This window comes from Suricata suricatta, chromosome 7 (assembly GCF_006229205.1).
Source record: "Suricata suricatta isolate VVHF042 chromosome 7, meerkat_22Aug2017_6uvM2_HiC, whole genome shotgun sequence".
In the NCBI taxonomy this organism is placed as follows: domain Eukaryota; kingdom Metazoa; phylum Chordata; class Mammalia; order Carnivora; family Herpestidae; genus Suricata; species Suricata suricatta.
In genome coordinates, this window is record NC_043706.1 from 81,394,399 (window position 1) to 81,421,977 (window position 27,579).

The 27,579-nt window shown below is 33.2% G+C and overlaps 2 long non-coding RNA genes across 6 annotated transcripts in view; one reads left to right on the forward strand and one right to left on the reverse strand.

The window, feature by feature from the left end:
• LOC115297005 overlaps window positions 1-27,579 on the forward strand; it is a 288,338-nt gene that overhangs the window by 203,200 nt on the left and 57,559 nt on the right. The window lies entirely within an intron of this gene.
• Window positions 12,881-27,579, reverse strand: part of LOC115297006 — an 82,858-nt gene continuing 68,159 nt past the window's right edge. For 2 of the 3 annotated variants that reach the window (XR_003911205.1, XR_003911207.1), the window contains 2 exons: window positions 16,713-16,795; window positions 13,894-14,008 (listed from right to left, as the gene is read on the reverse strand). This is a non-coding gene — a long non-coding RNA (uncharacterized LOC115297006). Of the gene's footprint in view, window positions 12,909-13,893; window positions 14,009-16,712; window positions 16,796-27,579 lie in introns of those variants that run through there. The other variant, XR_003911206.1, reaches the window with a different exon arrangement.

Consider the following 27,579-nt stretch of genomic DNA (forward strand, 5'->3'; position numbering starts at 1 on the left):
GAAAAGATTTCCAAAGTTAGTACAGGAGCCATACTACAATCACAAATTGTATACATGCTAGGGTGCTAAGTGCTGAATATGAGAACTGACATGGTCGTTGCTATGTAGACTGTTAGCTAACTACTCTGATTATAGTTCTTTTCTTCCACCTTGCTTCTAATATATATAGACTCTCACCTTGAAACCTCTCTCCAAAGGGTCTTCATTAAAAAGAATTGACAAAGAATTCCCATTCCCATTTCCACCTTCTCCAAAATGTTCACCGATGGTTTCCTACACTTTGGTGTATTACTCAAACAATCCCATTATTATCTTCTAGGAATTTATTTTTAGTTTCGGAGCCACTTATGAGTACTCCACCTAATCACAGTTTCATTTTTAATCTATCCTTAATGGTATATGCTCACATTCATTTTAATGAGATTAAGGGGAAAAGGAGGGAATTATGTCCATGCAGGTAACTACTGTCAAAGAAAAATTGTATTAAGTAGGAAAACTATTTAAGCCTATTGCAAGAGAGGAGACAGATTCAACTCTAGTCTTCTGAAATAAAAGGTAGTATATATGCCAGAGTGAGCTAATGGAAAAGTACTAGAGTACATTAGTAAAGGGTAAGTCAATGTGAGGAGGCCACCGGTATTTGCTAATTGCACTTATTTAAGTTATGCTCCTTCTTACACAGAGACAGGGAGACAGGGGCCCTATCTTTCTTCATGATTCCATTCAAAGGAATGGCTCTTGGGTTCTTAAATAGTAAAGTCCTGGTTATAGAATTACATTGAAAAGGAGCAGAAAATTTATAATTGTTAAGTTTCTAAAGTAAATGCGCTAAATAAAGTGAGGTGAGGTGCCTATATTCAGGAGGAAACTTGTCTGAAGTTTTATCAAATTAGAACTTTAAGGTCATCAAGATCACTGTATTGATGAAAATCTCAGAATTAGTATTTCTAAACCTTCCCACAAATTCTTATGCATGGCTGGATTAGGCACAACAAGACAACTGTGATCTTTTATAACAGTTTAATTTAAACTTGTAACTAAAGTAGTATTAAATTATTTTTCTGACTGCATTGCAAGCATACACTTTATTCTCTTTTTATTAAAGAAACTGACTTTACTTTTATGCCCACCCACAAATAATTCTAATTGTTTTAACATATGATTGTATTACTTTATATTTGGTGTTAATTATTTTACAGATTAAATTAATGCCAGAAATAACATTATTTTAATTATAAAAACAAATAACACATAGTCACATCAAGAAAACCATCATGGTATTTTCCACATGTGAGGACAAAGCTAATCTGGCTTCTGTTAATGTAAAATTAAGACATTTTGTCATGGTTGGGACATTAATTTGGGGCTCCTAATCAAATAAGTAGGGAGAAGCAGCTTTTCATGTTTGGAAGATTGTAGTTGTGAGCCCTCAGAATATCTAATGTCCTTTGATTTCTCCAAAGTTAATGGCCCTCCCAGAGATTACTGGGAGGGAAGGGACTGGGCACCACAATCTAGTGAGACCTGTGCATTAGATGAAGTATAGGTGCTTCTCCCAGGCAGGGAGAAGTAGAAGGACACTGGCAACTATTTTACACTGCTACTCTATCCAAGAGGTCTCTGCTGATCTCTTTCAGTTGAACAATCTGAAGAAAATCTGTGCTTGTGGGCCCTTCAGCCTCAGCCTTTGCTGCTGTCGTACAAAACGCTAGAGAGCACCAGGACTCAGTTTAAAGGACCCTTTTGCTTGCATCTGACACTTGCGCTAATGCTTTAGCAGTGAACTGAGTCTTGCCTAAAAGATTTAATCCAATTCACATGGACGCTTGAGCATCTACAGTTTTCATATGATATCACTAGTCAGATGAGTATGATCAAATATAGATGATCCAAGTGAACTTCACTGACATCAGCATTCCTAAGGTAGGCAGAAAAAATAGAGAAAGGATTTTGTTCACCAGCTGTTCACAGATTTGGACTCTGGTAGTATCTCTACAGTTAACTGGTGATAAAGCTGTTCACATTAAAGTTAAGACAGTTGATATTGAAATTAGGTATTTTTCTTATTTGAAACCAGTTACTATTTCTGCCCAAGAATTTATTAGTGAGATTTTTATTTGTTTTATATTCTTTTATTTCAATAGATTTATCATATTTATTACATTTCATAATACTAGAACATTGTTTTTCTGTTTAAAATAATTTTTTCAAAAATGTATGAATTCTTCACAAAAGCACAATAACAAGTTTATCTAAAGTGTATTTATTCTTTTCAAAATTAATTGAAAGTATAATGCCATTAGTGTCACACTGATACTGTTTTTCACATAAAACTTACCCATCAACAATCCAGGAGTTAGAGGCTCTGACCTTTGGAGAGTCAAAAATCTATGTACAACACTTGACTCCCCAAAAATGTAACAACTAATAGCTACTGTTGACTGGGAGTCTTACCAATAACATAAACAGTCAATTAACATTTATTTTATGTCATACATATTATATATTATGATCTTATAATAAAGTAAATTAGAGAAAATAAAATGTTAAGAAAATTATAAGAGAAAAATACACTTCTAGTATCCTATCATACGTACTGAAAAAAATATCCAGATATACGTGAACCTGTGCAAGTTTAACCCATGTTTTTTAGGGTCATTGTATTGTGGAAATATATATTGTGTATGTGTTAGTTTCTCATAAAAATGGCTATTCTGATTTATAAGAGGTATTAAATATAGATAAATATGACTTATTCCACCAAAGACAGATTTTAAAACCCAGTATTTCACCCCTAATAGAATACCCAGTAGCCATGTATGAGTATTGAGCATTTGAAATATAGTAGTACAAACTGAGATGTTTGTAAGTGGAAAATGCATACTGGATTTCAATGGCTTGGCATAAAAATAAGTAAAATATCTTATGATTTTTGTATTGATTACATGAAAAATGATATTTTAGATATATTGCATTAAATACAATGCATTATTAAAATTAATTACTTTTTAGCTTTTTAATGTGGCTACTAGAAAATTTAAAATTACATGTGTAACTTGTATCATAATTGGACAGTGTTGCCTTGACAGTTGAATTTTGCCTTTAATGTCAATGTACTGATTTTTGGACTATGTTGAAGTATGGATTACAAAAAGACAAAACCACAAGCTCAGAATCATTTTCCATGATAGAAATAAAAGTTATTACTAAATTGTAAATTTTCAACTATTTTTCATCTACAAAAGCATCTAATTTATATAGTCTATTTTTCTCATGTTTTCCCTTTGATTTAAAAACTTACTGGTGTTTCTCTTTTCATATCAAATGACCATGACTGTCTCCTTCTTACTTCATAGCATCCAATCTAATTCTTCTTTCTGTGTCAATATTCAAAGTTTCATAAGAAATTTATTCATGGCAATATGTTGACTGGGTCAGAATCTGTCTAAATTTATTTTGAAAAGTTATGCAATAATTCCTGTACGGTTCTCTGAATGCTACTCATGAATAATAGAAAGTTTAGGGTCTGTCTGAATAGCCTCACAATGTTGGGGATATTGAGACACATTCACTGATGCCTTTTGATTTTAATTGGGAAAGGAGTCAATTTTGATCTACTATTCTAATTAGAATAAGTCTGTCTGATATACATGATATCTCTGAAGTTGGAAGTAGGGAGAGATCATTGATATGAAGAGGGAAAAGTAGTAAGAGTGAAGTAATATGTCTGTGTGAGGCATAAAGGAAGATAGGACCTGAATGTAAAATTAAGTCATATCTCTTGCTGTAATGTGCATCTATGTGTAATTGCTCTTTGATTTGACTTTCCTTAAAACAGTGGTATAAATGAAATAAGTGTGCCACTCTTGGCCCAAGAACTCTGCTATGGATAACTTTTCTGACAAAGTTAACTATGAGGACGTAAGAAAGAGTTTCCATGCCGGGGGTGAGGAAAGAAGAAGAGTACAGAGATTGACAGACTGGACAAGCCCAGATTCGGCAGTGCTGTAGACAGTGAGCAGAGCAGGAAGCTGGCAAAGTGAACACAGAAAAAGTTCAGTTACAGGGGCACCTGCATGGCTCAGTCAGCTGTGTCTGACTTTGGCTCAGGTTACGATCTCACGGTTTGTGGGTTTGAGCCCTGCCTTGGGCTCTGTGCTGACAGCTTGAGCCTGCTTCAGATTTTGTCTCTGTCTCTTTCTGCCCCTACTCCCCTCTCTCCCTTCCTCCGTCCCTCCCTCACCTCTCTCTCTCTTTCTCAAATATAAATAAACATTAAAAGAAATTAAAAACATCATGTTTATTTATAAATGACAATTTTCCAGTTGCAGAGATGACCAAAGCAACTCTTTAATAAAGAGAATTGCAGAAATAGTTTGAATTCCCAAAGGATTCTAGAAACACCCTAAATTATTATGAAGTCAAGATATGGTACATATGACAAAATTTTACCCTCTGTTTCTTCAGACGACAGGAGAGACAGAAAACATGTTTTAAATAGTTTTGTCCTGAGGCATCTGGGTGGCTCAGTCTATTAAGCATCTGACTCTTGATTTTGGCTCCAGTCATGATCTCATGGTAATGAAATGGAGTCCCATAGAGCCTCCCTGCTGAGTGTGGGACCTACTTTGGTTTCTCTCTCCTTCTCTCTCTGCCCCTACCCTGCTGACATGCTCTCACTTTCTTTCAAAAATATTTTTTAAAAAATACATAAAAGCAAAAAAAAAATCCTTACCTATCTTTCCATACATGCATAGTTACATTTTCTCCTGAAAATATATCTCATGGTGTCTATATTTTGAAGTTGAAGCATTCTGGTCAAATATAGGATCTATCAGAGATCCCTTTGAATATAATTTCTATGAAAGTCCTCCATGAATTTTAAGTGATGGATATTATGTCCTATGAAAGCCAGGCTTTTCCCAAATTGGTTTTATATATGGAGACACTTTTGGTTATATACTTCAAATTTTAAGATACTATGTCTGTAAACTGTTCAGTGCCAGTGTTGAAAAATACACCTTGTTCTCCTGGTAACACCTTCCAATAGATTTCAAGTGACTTGCTTTAATTCCTTCAAGCAGCTCTGATAAAATAGCCTAAGTGAATTGTCCTAAGTAAGGAATTCTGAAATCATACTTTGGCCCAATATCTTGGTTTGTTTGCTTTTATTCACATATCTATACATTTATTCAGAATTTTATCTTTTTTGACCACCTTAATGAACCTCTGCTCCTTCCTAGAATTTTATTAGTTTTTGAGAATGGAGTGGTAAATAGAATATTAATGTGAAGTGTATTTAAATAAAATTGTTTACTCCTGATAGTTTATCAGTGAACCTTTGCCTGGGGCCATGGAAATTTAAAAAATAGCCAATTTTTATTGCTTTTATTTTTCTTGATTATGCTGCCATATTCTAGTTCCTAATGAATGTAGGTCCCAGTGAATACCTTCTTTATTTTTAATATTTATTTTATGTTTGAGAGAGATAAATAGAGAGAACATAAGAAGGGGAGGGGCAGAAAGAGAAGGAGAGAGAGAATCCCAAGCAGGCTCTGCACTGAGAATAGTGAGCCTCGTAAGGGTCTTGAACTCACGAACCATGAAGTCATGACCTGAGCAAAGTCAGAGGCTCAATAGACTGAGCCACATAGGTGCCCTGTGACATTCTTGATAGCTAACTAAGAGATACTAATCTAGGGATTGTCTTTCTCTTTCCATCCTTCATTGATAGTGGCTAATTTGAAACAGCTATTTGGGAGAACAAAAGGCAAATAATGGATTTGTGATATCTACTCAGTCATTCCTTCATTCAGTAAACAAGAAGTGAGGAGTGTCATGGGTAGTTAATATGGCCATCTTTTTGTTCCCAAAATAAAGTAGATTTTGGTGCATGTCTTTTTTTTTTAAATGCTCTCTTTTTATGTATTTATTACTGAGAGAGAGAGACAGAGACAGAGCATGAGCATGGGAAGGGCAGAGAGAGAGGGAGACACAGAATCCAAAGCAGGCTCCAGGCTCTGAGCTGTCAGCACAGAGCCTGATGTGGGACTTGAACCCATAAACCATGAGATCATGACCTGAGCCCAACCAAGTTGGACGCTTAACCAACTGAGCCACCCAGGCGCCCTGGTGTGTCTCTTAATATCTTTCACATTTATTTCTATTTTTAGTGAGACTGCCTAAAATGCATACTTCTTGTACTGAAATTTCTTCTTTAGAAAGATCACTGTAATAGAGTAGTAAAAGAGGTTACATTTCAAGATGATATTAAACTGAAGGATGTAACAATTGTTTGATGATAGTGGGAATGAAAATGGAGAAAGGGTTCACAATATTTAGGAAAGGGTTAGAAGGCCTAGTAGTTTGAAAGGATAAATAGGCTGAGGGAAAGTGATTTAGGAGTCTATGATGGCTTGTTAGTGTGTGAGTGCTTTGCAAGTATTTTTCATAAAAATGTTTTTAATATTTTTACATGGTAATCTGTGAAGTGCCATTGAATTGGCACCAAGTATGTGAGCTTCTTCATATGTGGAATGAAAGAAACATGTTGAATGAAAGAATAAAATAGTTGGGAAAGCAATAACTAAAATTTCATCTAGTGATATTTAGTATTTATTTTGCAGGGCCAGATATATTCGGAAATGTTTTACTTGTAGTATTTAAATAAATAAATATTCACAATAACTATAAATTAAGCTCTCTCTTTTTTCCAGTTTAACAGATGAAGAAACTAAAGTCTGAGTCATTTAGTAACTTTTCCAATGTTATATAGCTTGACAGAGTGAGGATTAAAACATATTTAAGGCCCATAGTTTTGTAGCTTAGTCTATTTATATTCTATTGTCTGTATTTTAAATTTCTCAAATGCTCTATAAGAGCACATACTATATCTTCTTGATTTTGAAGGCAGAATGAAAATATACATTACAATTCCTTTTTTATTATCTACTCCCAAAATGCTTATTTTATGGGACTATTTATGACTTTGATAATTATCTCAATAAAATATCACATGCAGAATTCTCACTACTAAATTTTATCCATATAAACAGATTATTTCTCTATTTCTCTTTATGGAATACCATGCAAGTTTAAATTCTATACCAATAAAACATTTTTAATGGAGGCTGATAATTCCTACCAGAATTTGCCTCAAGTAAAGTTTTGATTTTTAATAACTTCTTATTAAACTGATTAGAAGAATTTGAAGAATAATTTCCTTAAGCAGTTATTTTTAAATTCATTTTTAATTTGCATTATCATTTTCAAGTTGTGATCAGCCTGCCTTATTTTCAAAGAGGCAGTTTGGAAACAATCTTTAGTAGCAGGCAATTCTTGACATAACTTTTTTAGTGACAGAAAATGTAATAAATTAAACATAACTAACTGACAATTTTCAAATATTATTCATAGTATGTTTGACTTTAGAAAACAAAATAAAGGTAGCTATAGATTTTCGTAATCCCTTGAAGAATTATAATTTTAAAAATATGTTAAGGAAGCCCTTCTGATTTTAAATAAACCATCTAGTATAGTGCTTCGGAAACTTACCTGCATCAAAAACATCTGGAAGGCATGTTAAAATGTTGATTCCCGGATCCCAACCCTGGAGATTCTGATCCAGTATGTCCAGGATAGGGCCCAAATTTTGCCTTTGTGACAGGCCTCCAGGTAATATTTATGTTGCTATTTCATGCCCCACAATTCATGGAACATTGCTTTAGTCCACATTTGAGACTATTGAGATATCACTGTGAAATTAAGCAACACACACACACACACACACACACACGCACACACACGCACACACAATATTTAATCAAAGTACAGAAAAGAACTATATCTGTTCTGAGCTTCAGCACCTCTTGTTTTGCATTCATTTAATTGTTTAATTTCTAAGCTGGAAGTCTACCTGGAAAACAGAAAACAACTCCAAACTATTTCTTTTGTGTCGTCTCTGAAGAGTAAAAGACAAGCTCCCCACATGTCTATGAGAAGAATACATCCAGTCAGCCTCCAGACATAAACTGATCCACCCATGCGATTTACCTTTTAATCTTCATCTTTTCTGCCCAGCCTTTTCTCATTAGACCTAAAACACACTAATAGTGTATACTAAAATTAGAAGCTTTAATAGAAAAATACCAAAGACAGGCCATGAGAACCAGCAATCTTAGAATTGTAATTTACATTCCAGTGGGAGCCATCTATGAAAAGACTTATTTTAATTTAATCCTCAGTTAGGGGTCCTCTTTTAAGAGCAAAAAAGAAACACTGAAATCAGCTCTCTATGAGTAATGTAGATTTTTAATATAGTTAGATTATAAGGTAATAACATTTTGCAAGTTTCTCTAAACTTATGATTCCACACAGGTTTAATTGCCATCAGCCCTTAGTTGAGAACATTTTCCTAGGAAATATATGTTAAACAAAAATGTGAATGGAAAGCCACCGTTTCAAATATCTTAAACTGTGCAAGTTCATGTTAAATGTTCTTTTCTCCTATGAAAAGAAAAAAGAGATTATGTTCTAATATGTTTATAATTTCTTAAATTGCTCATTTAAAAAATATGTCAGTGGGAACAAACTGTCTTGGAAACAAAAGAGATAACTTTATCTAAATTTCCTTTTTGTATGTTAATTTAGGAGACCAAGTTAACATAGACAACATAATAAAATTAAAAACATACTAAGGACTAGTTGATGTGCTGTTTATCCTCCACTTACCTTTACCCAGCTCTATTTTCCACTCTTTTCTATGTTGCTTTCGCTCCAGGAGGCTGGCTTGTGAACACAGTCTTCCAGATTTCCTTGATATCTAGCTTTAGTTGGTTTTGGATAATGGTAGCAAGGGCCATTTAAAGGAGGAAACAGAAACCAAAGTATTTGTTCCCCACTCCTTGCATTGTATCATATTTATCCCTGGTACTCATTGTATTCCTCTGCGGCAATAATTCCACTAGCTGGCCCACTTATCCAATATTCTAGCGTTCACTGAGCACCTTTTTCCTCCTTTTTTTTCTGAGGTTCTCCAGTTGGTAATTGTGTCCTTCTGTAGCTTTTCTCTGGGTATCTCACAATCTGTGATTTGGACTTTTAACCCAGGATTTTCCAACTTGCCATCATTGACATATTGAATTGGATAGTTCTCTTTTGTGCAGAGGTTTCCTGTACATTGTAGTATGTTTAGCACCATTTTGTGCTCTACCTACAAGAAGTAAGTAGCAACCCTCCACAGTCACGATAATTAAAAATATCTCCAGACGGTCAAGGTATCCCTTAGAGGACAAAATCCACCTTCCCCCCTTCTAATACAACCCCCTCTAGCAGAGAACCACTGCCTTCAACCATCTTATGGTTCCATATTATTTTCCTTAAAGTCTCTTCATTATAACCTTTGGAATTGAATCTTGACTCATATAATGGAAAATAATTAACTAAAACAGTTGGAAAAGTGGATGTATTGACCAATTTCAGTAATGTTGGAAAAGTAAATCATAATTAATTAACTCTGTATGGTAAGATTATACCAGACCATGGAAAATCTTTAATCCTTACAAATGTATAGGAATAGTTCTTAAAGGTGTAACTATGGAATTTATTTAATAAAATGATTATTTTCAAAATGAACTTTGTTTAAATAATTTTTAAATAACATATAGCATTACCAAAATGCAGATAACATAAAAAGTCAGAATCGTATCATATTAAATAGATAAAGTATTCTAAAGAATTTTAAGAATAGTAAAATAACCCAAACCTAATAAAATTAATATAGATGTTTACTGGGATGATGTAAAATAACCATTATTTACATTAGGAAATTGTTATAAAAAATAAATGCAGTGTTAAAAATCCAATGAGCAGGGACGCCTCAGTGGCTCAGTCGATTGAGTATCCAGCTTCAGCTCAGGTCATGATCTCATGGTTCATGGGTTCAAGCCCCGCGTCGGGCTCTGTGCTGACAGCTAGCTCAGAACCTGGAGCCTGCCTCAGATTCTGTGTCTCCCTTTCTCTCTGACTCTCCCCTGCTCACTCTGTCTCTCTCTTTCTCTCAAAAATAAATAAAACATTTAAAAAATTTTTTAAAAATCCAATGAGCACATTTTAAAAAACATATTATAAAATGGTCCTTGTTAATGATGTTTTAGCATTCCAGTACTCTGCTTTCTGAGCATTTTTCTGCGCCATTGAAATTAAATTTATCTACATGACTCTCTTTATACAATCAAATATGTGCAGAAGCAATTTCTTTTTCTTTTCCTTTTTGAAATTGATTCTCTGTAATTGGCTCTGATATTTAAAGACAATGATAGTAAGATTGGTCAATATCATATATAATGATAAATAATAGATATCAATTAGACATGATGATTACTTGGTTTATTAGTAATAACAGAGTTTATCCTTTATGCCAATCCTAAAGTTTTACATTATTAAAAACAAAGTTAGCTTTTTGTTAGTTCATCATTCACGATGAAGGTAGGAATGAAATACACTGCACATAATTATAACATCTTAGATTAGATTTAATGTTGTATTAATTCACAGGGAAATATATTTAATCACTTATATAAATGAAAAGCTAATATTTGTATCACATAATTCTTAGTACTCTTAGAAGACTAAACTACTTTGCAATTAATTATTTCTAAAATTATAAAATAATCCTTCAATTATTAGCTCATCTACTCTCAGCCCTTGAGAATTGTGGAAACAAAGTTTGCTAATTGTAGCATATCTGAATTTTAACCTCATATCTTTTAAATCCTCATCCAGTGATTTTTCTAATATGCCTTTTTTTCCTCCCTTCCTATGCCATTAATTTCTAGATCATAAGGTATGATAGATGTAAACTACCACATAAAGTGTTCTCTGGATGGTAGAAGTAATATAGGAAAGAAACTTAATATTTAAACGTGTCTTCCATGTGCAAATTTGTTTAATTCTCACAACTATACTATAGAGGTTTGTTGCAGTTGTTGTTTGTGTGATATTTAAAATATAGGTGAACAATGATTATATTTTCCAAATTAGTGCTCCAGTGTGTAAGCAGCAACTGCTCTCAAAGCAGCTTTCCTTCACAGAGAGATTGATGCAGTAGTAAAACCCACGGTCTCTCACAATAGCTATCAGTCTCCAAACTTAGGAAGATGCCAACAAGCAGAAAGGACAGAGGACTAGGTTATCCTCTGGCCGTAGCTCTTCTAGATCAAGGACATTTGTATGTAAAATATATGCCAATCCATGTAGTCCTAGTTTAATAATTCTTTGTTGCATTTATATATTGTTGGGAAGTAGAATGATAGCATGTCTCACAAGGATATTTATACTATAAGTTAAACTACAGGAAGTCAGAACCTTGAAACTGTGGAATTTGCTTATAAATTTGAGTTTATTTTGTTCAAAGCTGCATCCCCAAAATATTGGCTACAGTTTAGCACTAGTAGATGTTTCACAAATTTGTTGAAGACATTCATAATCACATCCACATTTGGATAACAAAATGAAGATTTGAAAGGAAAATCAGAAGAAAGATGTTTAAAGAAATCAAAAAGCACATTAAGTTATTATAGTTGAGGATATAACCAAATACTAATCTGTTTTTGATTACTAAACATTTTTCTTAGTGTTCCCATAAATATGATAGCCTAAGAACTTAATGTACATTTAGTAAGATAAACTTTCACAGACCTATTTCAGATACTATTGTATAGCAATACTAGTGCCATTGTATAAAATGTACATTGTAATAATGATGCCAATTTCCATGCTAGCCGCAATCCAGGAGTCCTGTTGTGAATATAGCCAAGCTTTCACATATTAGTGTGTAGAAAACTAAGGTTCTAGGCTATGATTGTAAACTCTTACTTCTTTTTTTTATTTGTAGTGTGTGTGTGTGTGTGTGTGTGTGTGTGTGTGTATAGTGTGTGTAATTAGACCAAATGCTAAGGTCTCTAAATTTGAAAATGGGTATTTGATTTATTACTGTTTAGCCTCATCTGAGCCTTACAATTTATTCTCCTCTGAGTTGTTTATATCATGTTCATGAATTTGAAAATTGGCCAGTATTGGAGAAGAATCATGTTTATTTTTGAAAATCAATGATTCTGTTGCAGCTCTCACTACTGTTTATACCCCTTTGCCTGCCCCCCATTGACTTCAGTCACAAACAAGTCTTTTAAAATGCTTTGCCACACTACAGCAGAATAGCTTGGTGAATAAGAAGCTAGGAGCAGTACCAGAAATCATTAAACCTTACACAAATGATGCCAGTAAGGTTTGCCACAGCAGCAGTGCTGCATTCAATTATAAATAATAGCACAAGTACAAGTGCATGCCCTGGGCTTTCAGCTGATTACATATCATAACTACACAGGCTCAAGTACAGAGCCATGGAAGAAAGATTCCCAGTTTTTACCTAGAAACTAAAACTCTATCACTTAAGTGTTAATTGGTGTTACATTGAGTAACAGTGCTGTGAACTGAACAGAAAAGACAAGGACTCCCTGCTGTAATGTTAAGATGCTACGCATCTATTATCAGCTTGCTAAATTACCAGTAGTGTGTACACTACCTCATCTAGTTGAAATAATGCAGGAGAACAGTATGGGGTGAATGGGACCAACCTGCAAATTGATAAATAGATTCAGTTCATGGACATCTGAATTATATCTCACTATCATGTATCCTACATTTTCTGACTATTAGTGATTAAAAAGGAAGGTATTTAAATGAGAATTGATTATGTACTTGAGGTGTAATGTCACATAGATGTGAGTTTTTATAATTAAAATGTATATGTATGATTTTGTACTATGCACAAAATACACACAAATAAAAGCAAACATTTGAGGATATCAATGTTTATATTGAGTTGTAATGTCGTAATACTGGGGATTTTCCTGAGAAAAAGAAAGAAAAATCATAATTCTTTTAATGTGCATAGTTCCTCTGTATCATCACTAACTGTGTGAGGTAGATCACTGTCCCAATTTGCACAACAGGAAAATGATGGTCAAGTAATTGATACCTAAGACAGCTATGCAATAAGATAAGATGACCATTTCTAAATCCCAGTTCTGATCTCTTTGTATTAGACCATAATGTCATTTACAAATATGTCAAAACTAAGTACAGTGATAAAATGTTTATCATTTAATTTCAAGTAATCATACTTTGTTAAGTTCAGACATGTTTTATTATACAGAAGAATAAGCCCCATAATCTCCCAGGTATTCTGGGGATCCCTCGTTCCAGGGATAATATAGAAAGTAAGGTAAAATATTTTATTGTTTGAATTTTTGTACAATCAATCTTTTTGGTTAAGGAAAAAATACTGTCCGTGGCTGTGAATGTTTATATATATGGATAGGAAAGATTATTGGCCATGCTGATAAAGTCTTAGCTGTGAACGCATCTGGATTGTCCCTCACCTATTTTTTTAAGAGGTTTACAGCATTTAATATTTATGTATCCTGGGGTATAGTGGAACAATTTGTGCTGCATTATATTTCTTTAATTAAAATATTAAGATTATGTTTATATTTGATGAATTCAACAGCCGTGCTAATATGGTAGCCACCAGCTTGGTGTGATTATTTAAATTTAATTAAAACTAAGTAAAATTTGAAATTCAGTTCCTTAGTTGTGCTAGCCACATTTCATGTGCTATCAGTGTACAAGTGACAATTGGCTTTTAAACTAAGCATTTCAATGTTTCAGAAATTCTATTTAACAGGGCAATTTTAGAACATATGGAGTTGCACTATACATTTGAAAAAACTACAATTCTTCATGTAAATTTTACCAGAAGCACTGAATGCATCGTCATACTAATTTTAAATATATAATATTAATGACACAAATATTAAGAATGAAGTGGCAAGAACAATAAAAAAATTGATACAAAATGTATGAAGACTCCTTTTGACAGGTTACCAGCAGTAGGTAGCTGAGGAATGAATCAGTGAATTTGAAGATGGTTCCATAGCTCTCATTCAAACTGAAACATACAGAGGACAAAAGTAAAACTCATCTTCAGTCGTCATCATAATCATCATCATGCAGAAGATATAAGATAATATCAAGCAGTCTAATATATACAGACATATCTTGTTTTATTGTATTTTATTTTATTGTACTTTGTAGATATTATATTATTTACAACGAGAAGGTTTATAGCATTCCTGCATCAAGGAAGTCTACCAGCAGATTTTTTTCCAACAGCATTTGCCCCATTTGTGTCTCTGTGTTGCATTTTTGTAATTTTGCAATATTTCAAAAACTTCTTCAATATTATTATATTTGTTATGGTGATCTGTGATCAGGGATCTTTGATGTCACTATGATAATCATTTTGATATGCCATGAACCATTCCTACAGAAGACAGGCAAATTTAACTGATAAATGTTGTGGGTATTCTGACTACTTCACCAAGTGGCTGCTCCCCACTGTCTTTCCTCAGGCTTCCCTATACTCTGAGAAACAATGATTTTGAAACTAAGCCAATTAATAATCCTGCATCGGCCTGTAAGTGTTCAAGTGAAAGGAGTCGTCACACATCTCTCAGTTTAAATCAAAGTTAGAAATGATTAAGCTTAGTGAGGAAGGCACATCAAAAGCCAAGATAGGGCAAAAGCTAGGTTTGTTACACCAAACTGTCAGGTTGTGAATGCAAAGGAAAAAATGTTGAAGGAGATTAAGAGTGCTACTCCACTGAACATCCAAATGATCAGAAAGCAAGCAGGTTTACTGCTGAAATGGAGAAAATTTTAGTGGTCTGCATAGAAGATCAAATCAACCACAGTATTTCCTTAAATCAAAGCCTAATGCAAAGCAAGGTCTTAATTCTTTAATTCTATGAAGACTGAGAGAGGTACAAAAGATTTTTTGAGGCTAGCGGAGGTTCATGAAGTTTAAGAAGTGGTCTCCATAACAGAAAAGTGCAAGGTGAAAGCTGCAAGTGCTGATGTAAAAGCGACAGCAAGTTACCCAGAAAATCTAGCTATAAGATAATAAAGATGGAAACACTAAACAGCAAATTTTCAATAGAGACAAAACTGTGTTCTACAGATCTAGCTAAGATAATTAATAAAGGTGGAAACACTAAACAACAAATTTTCAATAGAGACAGAGCAGTGTTCTACTGGAAGAAGATGCCATTTGGACTTTCAGAGCTGGAGAGGAGAAGTCAGTACCTGGCTTCAAAGCTTCAAAGGACCTGCTGATGCTCTTTTTTTTTTTTTTTTAATGTTTTTGTCTGGTTTTTTTTTTTTAATTTTTGTCTTTGAGAGAGAGAGAGAGACGGAGCTTGAGCAGGGAAGGGGCAGAGAGAGGGAGACACAGAATCTGAAGCAGGCTCTAGGCTCTGAGCTGCTGGCCCAGAGCCTGATGCAGGCCTCGAACTCACAGACTGTGAGATCATGACCTGAGTTGAAGTCAGATGCTTAGCTGACAGAGCCACCCAGGTGCCCCCAGCTGATACTCTTGATAGGAGTTAATGGAGCTAGTGACTTTAGGTTGGAGCCAGTGTTCATTTACCATTTGGGAAATCCTGGGACCCTTAAGAATTATACTAAATCTACTCTGCCTGTGTTCTATATGGAACAACAAAACCTGGATAACAACACATCTGTTTGCCACATGGCGTACTGAATGAATGCTTTAAGCCCACTAGTATACCTGAAAAAAGATTACTTTTAAAATCATTCAGCTTACTGATAGTGCCCATGGTCACCCAGGAGCTCTGAAGCAGATATCCAATGAGATTAATGTTTTCCTGACTGGTAACACACATCTATTCTGTAGCTCATGGATTAAGGAGTAATTTTGATGTTCAAGTCTCATTATTTAAGAAACACATTTTGTAAGGCTCTAACTGTCATAGATAGTGATTTCTCTGATTGATCTGCACAAAGTAAATTGAAAAACTTCTAGAAACAGTGCACTGTTCTAGATGCCATTAAAAATATTTGTGATTCATCAGAAGAGATCACAACATTAACATGAGTTCCAAAGATGTTGATTCCAATCCTGAAGAATTATTTTGAGGGTTTGAAGACTTCAGTGGAGGAAGTAATTCCAGATGTGGTAGAAACAGCAAGAGAAATAGAAGGAAAAGTAGCACCTGGAGACATGACTGAGTTGCTGCAATCTCACAATCAAACTAAAATGGATGAGGAGTTGCTTCTTATGGATGAGCAAAGAAAGTGGTTTCTTGAGATAGAACCTACTCCTGGTGAAGAAACTGTGAAGATTGTTGAACTGGATACATATTACATAAAGTTAATTGATAAAACAATGTCAGGGTTTGACCAGATTGACTCAAATTTTGAAAGAAGTTCTGTGGATAAAATGCTATCAAACAGCATCACATGCTACAGAAATTATTTATGAAAGGAAGAGTCAATTAATGTGGCAAACTTTGTCATTGTCTTACTTTAAGAAATTGTTGCAGCCACTGCATCCTTCAGCAACGACCACTTTGATTGGTCAATGGCCATCAACACTGAGGTAAGACCCTCCGCCAGCAAATAGATTATGACTTGCTGACAGCTCAGACAATGGGTAGCATATTTTAGCACAAAAGCATTTTAATTAAAAATATGAACATTGTTTTAGATATACTATTAAACACTTTATAGACAATAGTATGGTATAAGTATAACATTTATACACACTGAGAAACAAAAAAATTTCGTATTACTTTATTGTGATAATTGCCTTATTGTGGTGGTCTGTATCCCAATGCACAATATCTCCGAGGTATGCCTGTATGTAATTGGAATCCTAGAAAAAGAAGAGAGGAGAATGATTCAAGAGAAATATCTGAAGAAATGACTGAGAATTTTCGAAAAATAATAAAAGACAATAACCCATATTTCAAGTAGTTCAGAGAGCTCTAAGAGACAAATGGACAAATGCTCGTTAGACGTGCACTTTATAATCCCTTACACCTATTTCACCCAACCCCATCCCACCCCACCTACTTTGTCTTTGATAACATCAGCTTTTTCTCTAGTTAAGAGTGTCTTTATTGGTTTCTTCCCTCTCCCCCACCTTTGTTCATTTGCTTTGTTTCTTAAATTCCACATATCAGTGAAATCATATGGTATTTGTCTTCTCTGATGGACTTATTTCACTTAGGATAATATTCTCTAGCTCCATCCAGACTGTTGCAAGTGGCAATATTCCATCCTTTTTAATGGCCAAGTAATATTTCATTATGTATATATCACTTCTTCTGTATACATTCATTAGTGGATGGACATGGGCTGTTTCTATAATTTGGCTATTGTAGATAATGCTGCTATGTATCCCTTTTCATTAGTATTTTTTGCATTCTTTTTGTAAATACCTAGCAGTGTAATTACTGGATCATAAGGCTCCACTTTCTGAGGAACCTACATACTGTTTCCTGAATTGGCTGTACCAGTTTGCAATCCCACCAACAGTGCAAGAGGGTTCCCTTTCACCACATCCTCACCATCCCCTGTTGATTCAGTGTAATTCGTATTTGTATTTCTCTCTGAGAAGTGATGTTGAGCATCTTTTCATGTGTATTTGTGTCTTCTTTAGAGAAATGTCTATATGTTCTGCCTTTTTTAATGGGATTATTTATTTTTTGAGTGTTGAGTTTTAGAAGTTCTTTACATATTTTAGATATTAACCCTTTATTAGGTATGCCATTTGCAAATAACTTATCCCATTCCATAGATTACCTCTGAGTTTTGTTGATTCTTTCCTTCTCTGTGTAGACATTTTTTATTTTGATGGTGTCCTAGTAGTTTATTTTTGCCTTTGTTTCCCTTGCCACTAGAGACATATCTAGAAATAAGTTGGTATGGTTGATGTCAAAATGATTACTGCCTATGTTCTCTCTAGGGTTTTAATGGTTTCAGGTCTCATTTTTAGGTCTTCAATCAATTTTGAGTTTATTTTTGTGTTTGCTGTTAAAAAATGGTCCAGTTTCATTCTTTTGCATGTTGTTGTTCAGTTTTTCTTAACCTTTACACTTTTGTTTAATTCTTCCTCCCCATTTTATTGATAGCTGCAGGTTTATGTCTTTAAATTTTATTTTTGCCTTATTGCTTATGTTTTATATATATATAATGTTTATTTATTTTGAAAGAAAGAGAGAGTGCATTAGCAGAAGGTGGGAACAGAGAAAGAGGGGGAGAGAGAGAGAATCCTATGCAAGCTCCACACTGTCAGCACTGAGCCCAACACAGGACTTGATCCCACCAACTGTGAGATCATGACCTCAACTGAAATCAAGAGTCAGTCACTGAACCAACAGAGCCACCCAGGTACCCCAATTATATATATATATATATATATATATATATATATATATATGAATATATATATATTAATTACAATCCTATATAATTATATATATATAATTACAATCCTAATAAATCACACTCAAATAATTTTTCACATTGTCAAGGTATGTTTTACAGTTAAAATGTACTGCATATTATAAGGGAAGAAAATAATAGAAAATATTTTATTTTTTATTTTATTTATTTTTTAATTTTTTTAAATTTGTTTAGTTTTGAGAGACAGATTGCAAGCATGGGAGGGCGAAGAGAGAGGGAGAGCACAGAGCCTGATGTGGGGCTCAAATTCACAACCTGAGATGCTCAACTGACTAAGAACTCAGGCACCGCAATAGAAAATAATTTTTAAATAGTAATTTATTTTATACAAATATAATCCTCATAGCTTTAGCCTTCATTCTAAGTGTCAATGTATAGAAATCCTACATTTCTATTAATATACTTATAAAAATTACAAATGAAATATAATTACTGAAGAAATAAAATTATAAAAAACACATGTGGGGGGAAAGATTGCTGTAATCCCATGCCCCTCTCCCAGCCGCTGCTAACATACTATACTGCTTTTCAGTATAATATATATATTTGTAAAAAATGTAGACACTCTTAAAAGAGGCAGTAAGAAAAATGCTATCATTAAATGAGGAAAATCAAACCTTTATGCCCATTCACATTGAGAACTTCCCAAACACCTGGAAAGTTTACACCCGGTTCACTACCTATCAGCTTGTTGCCATAATTTACCTGCTACTTTACATTATAATGACATGGTACAGAAGAGACAAAACTGTTGTTTCCCTGCTGAAAATGTAATCAATACACACCTGTTTTCTGCTGGGAAAACTGCAGCAGTAGATATGGTAGCTTTTTAACCTGTAAGATGGTGACAAAGTAGCATGCTGGAAACACATGAATTTGACAAACTTTCACATACTGTTTGCAAATTGAACACAAGCAGTGGGATGCTGGCATATGTTACTATTTCCATGATGACAGATTATGATGCTTCAGGTAAAAGAATCATTCATGGAAAAGTAGAGGAAACCCAGTCATGAAACAAAGCTATGGGGATACAAACTTCATGTTTTCTGATATCCTTCAAATATATTTCATTTTAACATAAAGTTTCTTTTAAAAGCAAAGGAGTTTAATCAGCAATCAATACCCATAGAAGTGGGAGAATGGAGATTAATTTAGACTTTTTCTTGAATTAATTATATTTCAGACAAAAATAAAAGGTTTATTTATGATGTTTTGAATAATCAATTTAATTTTCTTTCAAATTAGTGATTTTTGCATTGCATATGTAAAATTAAGCTATGTCTGAATGAAGTACACCATCAGTCATGTTTCCTCCAAATTAGGATCTATTATCCACATTGTTAGTCTATTTCACGCAAAATTGAACAAATCGGCCACATAATTAGCGGCTTTTTTCCTTATAACAGTATTAACAAAAACAAAACAATATTGAGTTTTGATCAATAATATTTTGTCATATGTTGAGTGTGCCTTTAAACAATATTATTATTTTACTTTTATGGTGGATGGAAATCGAATAACATTTTAGACACTTAAAATTATTGGTTTTAGAAATATTTTAAGTATTTATCTTCATTAGTGATAAAATTTCAAGTTGTTGTATATTATCAATACATTTATTGATTTGCTATTTTTCTTTATATGTGGTCCCCAAAAATCAAGTCTACTTGCCTTTCAGATATAATTTAAAAAAGGTGCCTGTGTTGCTCAGTTGGTTAAGTGTCAGACTCTACATTTCACCTTAGGTCATGATCTCAGAATTCGTGAATCCTGCTTAGGATTCTCTCCCCCTCTCTCTCTCTCTCTGGCCTTCGCCTGACTGCATGCATGCATGTACCCTGTCTCCCTCAAAATGAATACACTTTGAGAGAGAGAGAGAGAGAGAGAGAGAAAATAAAAGGTGATTGAAGACAAACTGCAACCAAAACATTTGATTTTAAAAGAATTTAACTTGGAATCATCTAAAATTAAGTTTTAAAAATATTATGCATTTTTTTCTTTCAGAGAAAGACAGTACAAATGTGGGAGGGGGCAGGGTGAGAGAGAGACAGAGAGAGAGAGAGAGAATTTTAAACAGACTCCACACTGAGCATGGAGGTTGATCTCACAACTGTGAGTGAGCTGATGACCTGAGCTGAAATCAATTACATGCTTAACTGACTGAGACACCCAGGCTCCCCTAAAATTATGATCTTTAGCAATATTTTTTCCTGGAAAAAAACCCCAGATTTTTCCAGTTACTTGCTTTAATCTTGCTTATATTGTAGATTAGATTATGTTGTCATAATTAATGTAGTTGTTATTTATACTATTTATATATGTGGTTTCATCCAGTATTAGATAATAATAGGGTTTGGAGTGTGATGCTAAAGATCCTACTTACACATGTTCTGTTTACAGTAGGAAATTGTTGGTGCTACTAGAACAAAAGAGGAGAGAAACCTGAGATAACAAAAGTTTTAATTTTCTCTTTTAAAGGTTTACTTTGTATATAGTAAAGGCAATCAATTACACATTGGAAATTATAAGAAATATGCCTCCACACATTTTTCTTGTCCTTATTAACCAATAGGCCCCTCCATCATTTGCACTTCATAATCTGCATTTACAAAGAGGCCAAACAATTATGTTTGGCTGTTGAGTTGCCACTCGTGTGTCATGTGTAAACTCTAGTTTTACCTCCTTGGATGGTGCCTTCCCTGACTACGTCCTACTTTCTTCAAGTATTTTACTTGAAACTTTTCATATGTATTTGTTTGTTTTTAGTTGTATTGAGTCTGTTTTCTTCCTAAAATAGAGTATAAGAATCCTTTTGTGTTTTTTGGGGGGAGGGTGCTGCAGAAAAAGATAGAAAAGGGCAGAGACAGATGAGATGGAGAATCTCAAGCAGGCTTCAGTGTGGAGCCTGATGTGGAGCTGAAACTCAAGAACCATGAGATCATGATCCGAGCTGAAGACAAGAGTTGATGCTTAACTGACTGAGTTACTCTGGTGCATCTAGAATGTAAGAATCCTTAAAAGAAGTACCCTTGGCTGTTTACTTCATTCCAGTTTCCAAAATGTCAAGAACAGTGCAGCATGAACATTACATACTCAGTCAACACGGGAAGTTACTTGAATGAAAGAGTAAATAAATGAGTTAAATAAATACATAAATTATCTGAATTAATAATAAATTAAGAACTTGACCCAACATTATGTACCCTAGGCAACTTTTATTTTGACTATTCTGTAACCATTTATTATAAACCTCTGTCAAAATCTAAGCTAAGTCTCCAAGGCCACTAAGAAGTTCTAGTCAGTGTTCCTGACAAGACATATTTATCTTTTCTACATTTTTACCCCACTGAGTTTCATTCAGAGACACAGAAAAAGCCATAATTTCAAGCTTAGTTATTCATCTATTTATGTTTATGTATGCTCTCCTTGAATACCCTATAGTAGTAGAATTGAAGATGGGAGTTACATCCTTAATTCAGTATTAAAGAAAATCTCATAAAAAGAAAAGTATAATTGAAAATATCTTATGCATCCATGGGTTGCATTCTTATATACCATTCTACAGAAATTCTAACTCACCTAGTTTTACTTCTAGTTAGAAAAAAGATTATTATTTCTTCAGTTAAATATTAGATGATATATTCAGCTTATTTTTAAGGGCCATTTTGGTTAATTTATGAGCCTTAAACATAAGAATTGCACTTAACATTTTGTCATATTTATACTACCAAAGAACATAGATACATGTTACAACCTGAAACTTATGTTCACTTCTGGGTATAGTCTAACTGAGTAAAAACGTGGAGATAAATGCCTGCACAACTAAACTTACTGTCTTTCTCTTCAGGAATAGAATTCAACTCCACTCCAATACATCAAGGTCCTTTTAAGTCTACTCTTCAAGGAGTAGAAGCAGTAAGTTTGCCTTGCCTTGAATTCAGAGAATTATTTTGAGATTGAACAAAGTAGCAACAGCAGCTCACACAGAACTACTATTAATGCCCCTCTTCCCTGTGTTCATTCTGATGTTGTTAGCTGACTAGCCTGCACTTGAGTTGTGTTTGGTCCATTCCCTACATTCTTAAATCCAACTGTCTTGGGATCAGACTCTGCCAAGGCCTGGCCTACACCATCTGCTCTGACTGCCTTCCAGGATTCCCGGCTGCCCTGACAAGCCTAGAGAGAGCATTCTGGTTTTTGTCTCTCCTGTGAATATTTGATGTTTCCAAATAAGTGGCTTTCAGATTAGTGAAATATTACACTGTTCCAATCATAGACATTAATATATCTATCCCATTGATATTCTAGGTGATTTCTAGCTATGGAAATCTCCAGCATCTAAAATGTGATACATTGTTTTAGGTTACAAAATTGACTGTAAACATTGACAAAATGAAGCATATACAGAGTAGACCAGCACAATAATGTTAATTTTGTAACTATATTTGAGAAACAATGGCTAAAGATACTGACAAGTGTGTCTTGGAAAACAGAATACTTGTATTGAGGAATGACATGCTAGTGGTGTCTTAACCTTAAAATGTGAAAATACACAAATATATACAGGAAATAAGGAGGGTTTTATTTTTTTTAAGTCTATGATCTTTCACTGAGTGTTCATCAATGAAAAACTATAACCCTCATGTCTATTTAGTTTAGCAAATGCTTACAAAACTGCAAGCACTCGCCTATCCTCTGGACTTGGAGTCTCAACACTCAATACCCTCAGGGTCTGGTGTTCAAAAATATATAATATCGTGGCTCTGTAAATTGGCTGATTCATAATATCATCCTACAGAGCATTGAAGTAAATCTGTATAGAGTACACATAAATATGTAAACTGTTTCAAATCACATTTTGTTCTTTATTTTTTTCACTTTCTCATTTGTGAGAGACACTGATGATCATATCAGACTGAGTTCTGACACTTGTGCAAAATGTTCATCTTTTAACACCCTGAAAATTTAAAGATATTGAGATTCTAAGTAATAACAGAGTAACATGTTTTCTAGTAATTCAAAATCATGGAACTCTAAACCCTTTTCTTATTTTTATGTTTATCATTGTTTTATAGGTAAGATTAATGGATGAAAGATGGATTTTGTTTTATTTTGTTTTTGTTGTCAATTTTGCTGCTTAAATTTGACCCACTTTTATAACTGGAAATTTCTTAAAAGATATGATTAGAGTGATTCTTGCTTTGAGAAGTTATATTTATAAGATATGTTCATTCTGACTGCTGTGGGGTTTATTTGTTAAAATTACACATGACAAGATTTTCTGTCGATTATATTTAAAACATTCAACAACTTTCAAATATGTTTTCTTAAAAACAATATATAATCCATCATATTTTAACTACATTTAGAGAAGAAGTGGAATCAGATTACTACTAGCGAAAAGGCAAGTTAATTGACAAATATTATAGTTTAATCTAAAAAAGTAACATTTCATTGAGTATTTGGCATTTTTGTTTATTATTTGCTTATAGTGAGATGTTAAGTAATCTTAACAAACATTTGCAAAGCTGAAGTTTTAGAGAACATATACTTTAAGAAATATAAAAGTATGCTGTAATTGGAAAGTCTCTCCCTTTCTTTCAAATATATACACACACAAATGTACATACAGATGCATATCTATACTCACACACAGACACGTGAAATATTGCTTTTTTTCATATATCAACAATAGAAAGGGAGAGAGAAGTAGCTGAGTAAAATAAAGGCAGCCAGCAAAGAAAAGTAGGGATAGGAATGAGATCCAGAAAATTAACCAAATTAGAAACTTTGATATTATATCTAATGAAACACTAAATTTTCAGGTTTTAGGAAACCATACCTTATTTAATATAAAAGGTTTGTCAACTTCTGTAAGTGCAAACAGTGTCTATTTATCTTCATTTCTCTTTCCTTCTTGCTGAAACAAGTTTAGGATCAGAGAATTGAGAGACCCAAAGAAGAAAATATATAAAGTATGTTCAGAGATACTAAGAACATTACAGGAAAACTATCCAAATATAATATTTATTTAGAGTGCATTCAGTAGGCTAGAGTTCATACTACATAGCAATTATATAACAGAGAAATATGGTAGATGTAATTCATAATGTAGTAACTCCTTATAACTAGTGGATTATTGACTTTCTACACAAAAGAAGAAATTGCATTTATCCCAAATAATGGAGCATCAGGACAACAAGACTAAAGAAATAGTTTGTGCTAATATTTGCAAAAAAAATTTAAGAGTAAATTTTTTAAAAAGGGCAAATATTGTTATCTATTTACAATGACAGAAATGTCATTCAGGGAGTTACATTTACCAACAAATGATAAGTAATTGGTGGGTACACATTTTTCATCATTTCAGTTTCTTTAACAAGATCTATTTTTTAATTGATTTTTAAACATTTTGGAAAAATACACTTTAGAAAATAGTGGTAAAATTGTAGTAGATAAAAATACAATAAAATAAGCAGTTACTTTATTATAAAATTTAAGATTTCAGGTTAGTTGACATAGTTTGTTGTACTAAAATAACACTCCATCTTAGTCTATATGGGTGTTTGAATATCACATGTAGTAGATATCACATGTATTATATCTATAAAATTATATTAGATTATTTTCTGGCTACATTGAAAAGTTTGTTAGAGTTTCCACTGTAAACTACTAATAACACAGATTGTTTTTTAGGAGAATTTCTCATTCTTTATAAAAGAAGAATATGTAATTGTGATGTCAGTGTTTTCATTTTGTAATCAATTTCAAGTAATGGTTACATAGTTATTATTACTAGTAACAACAGTTTATTATAACAGTAATAAAATTATTAAAATAATTACAAAATCAGTCTTTTGAGCGTTCCTGTTAGGGTTGACTGGGTAGCCCAGTAGATTAAGCATCAGATTTCAGCTCAGGTCATGATCTCACCATTTGTTGGTTTAAGCTCCGCATAGGGCTCTTTGCTGTCAGCACAGAGCCTACTTGGGATCCTCTGTGCCCCCCTCTTTTTTCCTCCCCAACTCATGCTTTCTCTCAAAAATAAATGAACGTTGGGGCACCTGGGTGGCTCAGGCGGTTGAGTGTCCAACTTCTGCTCAGTCATGACCTCGTGGTTCATGGGTTCCAGCCCCTAGTCATGACTTTTTGCTGACAGCTCATAGCCTATAGCCTGCTTCCAATTCTGTGTCTCCTTCTCTCTTTCTGCCCCTCCCCGCCCACCCACCTCCCACTCACACTCACACCCTGTCTCTCAAAAATAAACATTTAAAAAAGGAAACTTAAAAATATATAAACACTAAAAAGTGTTCCTACTACACTACAAGGCATAAAAATTATTTGAATCTTGAATCTTAAAAAAATAATGGTAGAAAGTATTAATCTCCAATTAACTTATAAAATTATGTTAACTGAGTTAAATCAAGGCCGTACTTTTTCAATTACACATTTATAGTATCTTCATGGATTTTACTTTCTGTTCTCAAATCGTAACTCACAACATTGGTAAAATATTAATACTCACTAATTTATATTCTTAAGAACAACGTAATTTGCATTTTGGAAATTGGGAATAAGAAAGAGGAATATGTTGATCATTGTCTTAAAATCATGATTCCTTTTTTCTATCATATCTATCTAACTTACACCCAGTAAAACTTACTATTTTGGGTGTCCACTTCTAGTGAATTTTGACAAATAGAGATATATATCTCCCATGGGAGTGGAAGTTATAGCTCAGTCCCACTGCCCTAAGAAATTTACTTGTGCTGCCACTCTTTAATCACTCCCTCTCATACCCCAAACCATAGGCAATCACTGATTTTTATATAAATAGAATCATTCAGTATGTGTCCTTTTGAATCTTGCCAGTTTCATTTATATAGCCTTGCAGATTCAATATGCTATTATGTATATTAAGTTTATTCCTTTTTATTGTTCAATAGGATTCTATTATATGGATGTACTGCAATTTATTACCCAATTACTAGTTAGACATTTTTTTTTATTTTCAGCAATTATAAATAAAGCTACTATAAACATTTTCATATAGGGTTTTTTATGAGCAAGTTTTTATTTTTTAATAATACAGTAGGTACAGTTTAACTTTATAAAACATTGTCAGACTAATTTACAGAGAAACCATACTATTTTATATTCCCATCATCAATGAATAAAAGTTCTGGTAGGTTGGTTTCTATGTCAACTCTTGGTATTGTCTTTTTAAAATTTTATTTTAACTCTGACTTTCTTTTATAAAATATTCTCTAGTGCAAATAACACACCCTAACAAGGGGGTTTAATTTCTTCTTTCAAAACATATCTTTGCCACAAACTATGTGATCAGATGCATGACACTGATTTTTTTTCTTAAAAAGTATGTTTATCCTGATATTAATGGTACATATAGTTAATAATAGTATAATAGGTATCCTGTGATATAATTGACAATATCTTTGAATATTCCACAATTCTTTTCTCAAATATTTAAGTTATATTCTCATTTTACATCTGAGGTTTGAGATTATTTTTCTTTCAGTTATTATATAATCCCTTAAGAAATGTAATCACTATAAATAGGATTCCAGCCATTCTACATGGAAACTTGTATTTGGCTTTCACATACAGTTATTCAAAGGCAAGCATAAAGAGTGTAGATTAAAAAAGATGATCAAAAATATTACTAGATCTATCCTGAAATTGCATATACATATACAAATATGTAATTTGAGTTTGTATGTATACATACACCTATAATACTTATCTAAATATTTAAACTTCTTTCTATTTTGATAATGGCAATGATGAAGAACTTTTCTGTAGATCTTTTGCACTTAAATGCATCACTCATGGACTTCTATTTAATGATATGGAAAACATATTAGTTGTGAAACACAAAAAGATTACAAACTACGTGTTTTACTTAAAAACTGTATGTGTATATACATCTCAAATTGTAATCTATATATAGGCAATGTCCTATTTGTATGTAATTGGACTATATTCTACAAATAGTAGATTATGGGTTGGAAGTCTATATTTCAAGAGCTAATGGCAATTATCCACATGAAACCAAACAGTAATTAAATATATTAAAACCTTATTTTATTTACTCTTAATTTTAAAAGTATCAATAATTTTAGAGCTATTAAATTACATATATGCACAATGTGAAAGTAAATAGCT